This window comes from Citrus clementina, unplaced genomic scaffold, assembly GCF_000493195.1.
Source record: "Citrus clementina cultivar Clemenules unplaced genomic scaffold, Citrus_clementina_v1.0 scaffold_2, whole genome shotgun sequence".
NCBI classification, from domain to species: domain Eukaryota; kingdom Viridiplantae; phylum Streptophyta; class Magnoliopsida; order Sapindales; family Rutaceae; genus Citrus; species Citrus x clementina.
Window position 1 is genome coordinate 13607632 of NW_006262688.1, and position 7329 is coordinate 13614960.

General features: G+C 31.5%; 1 protein-coding gene across 1 annotated transcript in view; it reads right to left on the reverse strand.

The window, feature by feature from the left end:
* Positions 1 to 279, reverse strand: part of LOC18052612 (F-box/kelch-repeat protein At3g27150) — a 4960-nt gene extending 4681 nt beyond the window's left edge. Inside the window, exon 1 of the mRNA XM_024190385.1 lies at positions 120 to 279. The gene's annotated coding sequence lies outside the window, so the exon portion shown is untranslated. The remainder of the gene's footprint in view (positions 1 to 119) is intronic.
* Positions 280 to 7329: the final 7050 nt, after the last annotated feature.

The window sequence follows — 7329 nt, forward strand, 5'->3', positions numbered from 1 at the left end:
AACACTAGGAAAGCAATACAACACTTATATATCCATACAGAGACATGCATGTACAGAGCTAAGTGCATAAAATGAGAAAAAAGACTAAAGAGGAGAGAGAGAATGAGTCATGAATGTACCAGCAGGAGAAGTCAAGTCAAACAAAAGTAAAAGAAGGGACGGTTATGGTCTTCAACTCAATACTTGCTTTTGTTTATTCCGTGACAGAGAGAGAGAGAGAGAAGCTAGCTTAGCTAGCCCTAAATTTTGGCGCAAAGGAAGAGAGAAAGAAGATCAAGAACAAGCAGAAAGAAAGAAAGGAAAATGAAAATGTGCAGTTTTTATTCAGACTATATATGAATAGAAGCCAGAGAGTGAAAGTGAGAGTGAGAGACCATAGGAGAATGAAAGAGCGTTCAATATCAAGGCACCCCATTAGCTGGAGATTTATGCTTTATTTGGTATACTGGGGTGACAAAGTTTCAATTTTAATATATTATTATTGTTATTTATTCTTATTCTTACTGTTATCATCACCAAAACCAACATTTTTTTTAATAAATAATGAATTTGGTTACTTATATTTTAGTAAGATGTTATCTATGACTCTAGAAAGAAGAAATTTGTACTAAATAAAATCATCTTTGAAACGTTTTTTTTCTTCATTTGTCATATTCGGGGTTACGGAAGGATGTGGGGATCCAGCTCAGTCTACATTATAATTTACCAAATCCTTTGGCTGGTTTTGAGATGAAATTTAATTTTTAATTTTCTTGGCATGTAAGCAATGACAATGAAGAAGGTTAATTAAAAAAAAAGAGAAGAAAAGAAAAAAAAAATCTACATAGTCTCTAATGGATAGTTAGAATTATATAATAATACGATGATAAATCATTTATTTTCTCATTTACTAGGAGAATTAATTTGAGATTATTTTAAGTTCACTCTGTTATTCATAATACTGCTATCACATAATTTATTTAAGGGATTCCTGCGAATTTCTGAAAATATATAAAATTAAAAGAAAATGTTCTCTACCAAACTTATAAATACGTAGCTATAGCAAAGCTAAATGAAATTTACATGAAAATTTAAAATGAAATTGGATTCCACTTTCTACATTGGTCTTCTGATGAACAAAATAAATTCTTTGCCCTTGAATTGAAAAGAAAGCGACATGAAATGAACACATAACAAGCAAAAAAACAAAAAAAAATTTGTCATTACTTGTGTTGGACAAAGTTCTTACTATCAAAAACTATAAAGACATAAAACATGTTCATGTACTTCTGTCTCCATTTTGCTCAATAGAGACACTGAGAGAGCTGGTGGTTTTCTATTTTCTCCACGCCCAGTAATGCTAAGAGTGTGTTGCAAACGCCATGAAAGAAAGTTATATTTGGTTTCCTTTAATTAATTATTTAATTAATTCCTTTTTTGCATTAGTGTCAGTTTTGGAGTTTTTGTAAAATACAGATAATTGGCAAAACGACCTTTGAGGGATAATATTATAGTGTGTATTAAATAATTCTTTTAAGGGAAAACTTATGGTGTGGTTTTTTTATGTAAATTTTATGGTAACTTTGTAAATACAAGGTCATGTTATAGGAAGTCTGAACGCTCGTAAATTTTTAAAGATATTGTGCGTGTCACAAGGATATTTTGTAAAATGTATTATTAGTATTTAAATATTCTTATGTAATAAATATTAGAAAAATTATCATTCATATACCTTATAAATATTCTGTTATAAAAAATATTACAACACTTTAAGGGTGTATCAATTGTCCATCCTAAGTTGACAAACTGTATCTGCCGTCCACTAAACCGTTACTTGCCATTTAAATAGGATAACGTCAGAGAGGTAATTTGGTCTTTTCATAAGATACAAGTAATAATTTTTAAGGGTAAAATCGTCAATTCACTATCATTCCGTTAACTTTCAAACGTCAGCTAACGGTTTGGTGGTCGGCAGATAGTTTTTGTCAATTTAGGGTGGACGATTGATAAACCCTCAAAGTGTTGTAGTATTTTTAATAATAGAGCATTTATAGGGTATATGAATGATAATATCCTTAAATATTAATCATATTCTCGTGTAACAGAAATTCATCTTATGACAGAATTTTGATTTTATTTCATTTTTTTTAATGATTCTTATGTTAGTGCTAATTAACTACTTTAGGCCTAAATCACATATGTACTCAGTATCTCAAATGGATAAGAAACTATACGATTGAAAAAGAAAATAAAATTAGCAAGGTTTTATTTGGTTGATAAAGATTGGCTATGTGCTTGAAAATCTAATTGTAAATACTACTTCATTCAATTTTTAAAAACTCTTGTCATAATTTAAAAGTTTCAAAGTTCGAATTCGCTCACATTCAAATTAAAGAAGAATTTTTAACTTATAATCATGTAATATAAAGAAAGAAGAAAAAATTATTGAAATAATTCATTAGGGAATTGAATCACCCATGTGACTGAGCAGTGAGTTTTAGAAGCTTGCAACTATGCCACACTGACACAAGGAAAGATGCAATTTTGGATTCAATTCCCAATTGTGATTCAATGAAATAAAGGAGGTATCGAACTATACCAACCAACTTCAGTTAATGCCATAGTAATTTTCACAAAATCGAATCAAAATTTACAAGGACGTTTAACCTCTGTACCAAAATGATGCAAGAGCCTAGAAGCTACATTGTTAATTAATTACACAAATAAAATAACCAACCATAAAAGTTAATCTGGCCCCTAAAATCCATAATCTGATGTGCAGTCCATGATCTACACTTTCTCTCATTCTTTCTCTGATTATTCTAATGGAAGTTTTAATCTTTTGGATGCTTGTGAATGAAAGGTGGCACAACAAGTGGGCAGTTGGTCTTAGATCAAAGAGCAAGAAAATAAAGTATCCAATTACTAACCCAAGAAGAACATTATAATATAAAATTAACAAAATTCAGAAGGCCAATACATCTGTTCCATTTTCATGTTGTACTAATCAATAATATAATTAAAAGTTAATTAATTACCAGTTACGTTAGATTAATTTAATCAAAGACCAATGGCAGAGAAGATGCCACACCCAAACCCTAGAAAGTGGAAACCCATTGGATAAGGCTATCCTCTCCAAGTGTTCGTTTCTTCTTCCTAGGCTTCAATATTTTTTATTTTTCTACTTATTTAAAGTTTATGCATGTGTTGGCTCTCCACTTGATTAGTGTGGTGGATTTGCCTTTAATATTTAATTATATGTTTTTATATATTATAATTAAAAGCCCCACTATTTTAATTGCGTGGGTTTAGCATTTATATTAGACAGGTGTCATTTCTCAAAAGGTCTGAGATATGACTAATGTCATTTCGTAAAATAATCATTCAGTACCACCATGTATCACTTGTCTGCTTTCTCTTTTTCATCTATTTGATTAACGCAACAATATTTTTACCAATGAACATTGATACTTGAACAAAAGCTTAACAGAAAATTGATAAAAATACACTCAAAATGGCATCGTTTAGGTGTATTTTTATTAACATTTTGTCAAGCTTTATAATTTCCAAATAATTTTACTTTATTAGTTGATGGTATGGGTTAGGGGTGGGCACGGGTTGGGTTGGGTCGGGTTGATGCATGTAGAACGGGTTGAAATTTTTCAACCCAACCCAACCCGCAGTTTTGCGGGTTGGGTTAGACTTTTAAAAAAAATTATTTTTATAATATAATTAAATAGTGAACAAAAATAAATTAATTAATTAAAAAACTAAAAAATACAAATATTAAAATCTTTAGAACAAATCCAACATTTTAAAGTTTTTATATTTTTATTTTTTAATTTTTATATACATACGGGTTGACCGATTGGGTTATGTTGATTGGATTGAGTTTTTGAAAAAATCTATTGTTATAGTCTAATTAAATAGTGAACAAAAATAAATAAATAAATTAGATAAACAAAAAAATGTAAATATTAAAATCCTTAAAATAAATCCAATATTTCAAAGTTTTTATATTTATATTTTTTTAATGTTTATATAAAATATCAAAATTTATATAATAATTTATATATATATATATATATATATATACGGGTTGACGGGTTAGGTTAAAATTTTTTAACCCAATCCAACCCGTTTATTTTATTAACCCAACCCACAAAAAATCACACGGGTTGGGCGGGTTGATGCCCACCCCTAGTATGGGTGATGTTATGCCGTTGACATAGGTAGCCAAGACCCTATCGTTTAATTGATATAAGGCTCTAGTAATTAATTAATATAATATTAGGCAGCCTAATCGGCTTTAGCCCACAGATTTTTGGAAAAAGAATGATGGTATTGAACCTGAAACCTCAATATATAATTAACCCACTAATTCTTCTTTTTGAGTCGGTAAGGATTGTGAGCACTACGTAAGTTGATGGAGGAGGGTAAAGGCATTTCATTACGCTTTCTTAAAAGGACTCATTTACCAAAACTTTAGCCACTTTTTGGGATGCCCAATATGCGATGTGAATCACGGGATGCTTAAAATTCTTGGTGAATTAATAAGAAACACAAGTGTCATGCTTTTTGGGAGCTTTGGAAGTTGTAGAGATTTGCATCTTTTTGCAATGAGCCATAGAAATACACTCAATGTCCCTTGTAATGTGACCACATGCATTATCTTTCTTTAGAGCATATGTTAATGCACAAATAAAAATTTCCTTGCCAATTGTATCCAACAGGCCAAATGGTATGAACCATGCATCAACATCAGCAACAAGAAGTTACCCAATGAATCAACTGAGATGTTACATATCCAAGATTTAACACTATATACAGTTTAAATCATTTAAGATTTTTTTTTAATTTGTTACAATTTAGTGATATTACCATTTAAAATTTATTATCAGTCCGAACTTAATACATTTATAGTATAATCTAATAGTTCATTGATTTACACCAACTAGAGGCAAAACCTCTGCCCTTACATTTAGAGAGATTTTTTTCTCTTTGATAGTTAGAAAAATATATCTATATCTACGTGCATTGGTTAGAGAGAAATTTTTTATTACAAGTTCCGCATAAAAAGACTTTAACAAACCAATTCCATCAACAAAACTAGGCCGTCATTTGGTTCTTTTATTTTTGTGTTCAAAGTAATTGAGATTAGAAAAAATAAGTGATGATGAAGAGAGATTCAAGAAAAGCAATATGTTTATAAAGTCATAACCCAATGAGAAAGCAAAGGCGGTGCATGCAACAAAACATCCAGCGGTTTAGTGGGATAATATTGATGTCCACATCAAACCCTAAAACTTCCACTTTCAACTGTCAACCGTTTCAATCTAATCTTAAGAATATGATTAACAATACGCATATATTTTTGGAAATTTCTTAGGATTGTAATTGGTTGAAGCTACTGCGTCTGATAGTTTGTTTTGGTAAAGCTATCTTTTCATAATTTCATTGGCACGAAAACCGTGTCAATCAGTGCAAGATAAAAAAATAATCTTAATAATAAATACATGAAGCAACGTGCAAGAAATTATATATTTCGTACATAAAATAAATTCGCATTTTATAAAAAAAATTACTTTTTTTTTTTACAGTCTTTCACTTAAAGTTTACAAAATTATCATTTTTCCACTTTTTCATTAACCGTTATAGGATTTAACAATATATTTACAAAATAACTATTTTACTCTTGAACATAAAAAATACTAGTTAATCATAGTTAAATGACAAAAAAACATATTTCATTTTGTAGCTGTTGGGACCAATAACGTCTACAAAATTAATTAACAAACATGCTAATTTAAAGATATAAAGTCACGAAATAAGTACCCTATCTAATTCGTAATTGATTTACAATATAAATCAAGAATCCCTGCTCATATAATCCATTTTGAATATCATATTTTTGACAATATTTGTTGATGCGAGATTCTGGTGTCTGCTCGTCCGCGACCAGGATCTCTCCTCAACTCCTGAACTCACGACCAACCGAGAGTACTTCACGTAACTCTTCTAACCGAGCAGAGCTATGCCTCTTATGACTTTTACTTAGTAGACTCCTGCGCACACAAAAACTGGTCAGAGCACGCCGGAAGTTTTTCGGGTGTAAATCCTCCGACGCTCAAGTCAGAAATTTAGGCTTACTTTTTGGGAACTCGGCCACTGATCTCGTGGCTCTCTAATGATCTCTTAGGCAGTGGAATACCTATGAGTTTTTCTCTCATTTTCCCCTAAATGCTCTCTTTTCTTAGGTTCTAATGTAAAAGTGTCTAATGTTGAGTGTTAGAAAATATATATTTATAAAGGAGAAAATCGTCATTTTACATTTCAAGTCTTACTAACAACCTTTACTTTTATGTATTTACGGTTCTTATAATTTAATTATGTGTGTTTTATTTTAATTAAGTATTTTGTGTATTTTAGGGGCATCATAGTCATTTCACAATAAACGAGAGATCAAACGGCAAAACAGACATCACTTTTGAACTCAGGACAGTCGAAAACCTTAGGAGGAGCATAAAAGGAAAAATGGCACTATTCACATATACGGTACTATTCACGTGTACGGTACTGTCTACGTTACTGTTCATGACACTGTTCACATAGACGGATCGATGACGTGGCATTGACCGATGATGTGGCATTGACCGATGAGGTGTCACGATCCTGTTGGGCTAGAATTCTTATGTACTGTTGATGGTGACGTGGCATCATATCAGTAGACGAAAAATCTCGCGTACGGTACATGCATCACACAGGATTATTTTCAACCAAACCGCGTTACTGTTCATCTGGGTCAAACCGTGTTACTGTTCATCCACGTGGTCAAACCGCGTACTGTTGACTGATGACGTGGCGCAATCTTGAGCGTCGAAACTGTTTTTAATCCGATGGCCATGATTTACTCCGTGTATCTATAAAAAGGGAGCATCTCCCCCCTAATTTGATATCTCTGAATCCATTTTTGGGATCCATTTTCTGTAATTCCTTCTCCATCTTGTATTTTCTACGTATTTTAATAAATTTTCATTTTGCCCCTAGTTCAATTATGAGTAGCTAATTTTATTTCAAGCTTGGGTTGAAGGTGAAGTCTCAACATGTGTCATGGACTTAATTTGGTAAATTTATTTTCTCTTCCCCTCTAGTTTTTGTGGATGTTTTGACTTTTCGTCGACAAATAATAATAGTCTTATCTAGTACTGCCCTGGTTTCATCAGTTCCCTAGTACAAGGTTATTATTATTTGGCACGATAAACCCTTAGCACCATATTGATTAGAGCGTTGTTCATGAGGTGTGGATTTCCCTCTCATGATTTAATTGGCATTAATAATGAATATTTAGCC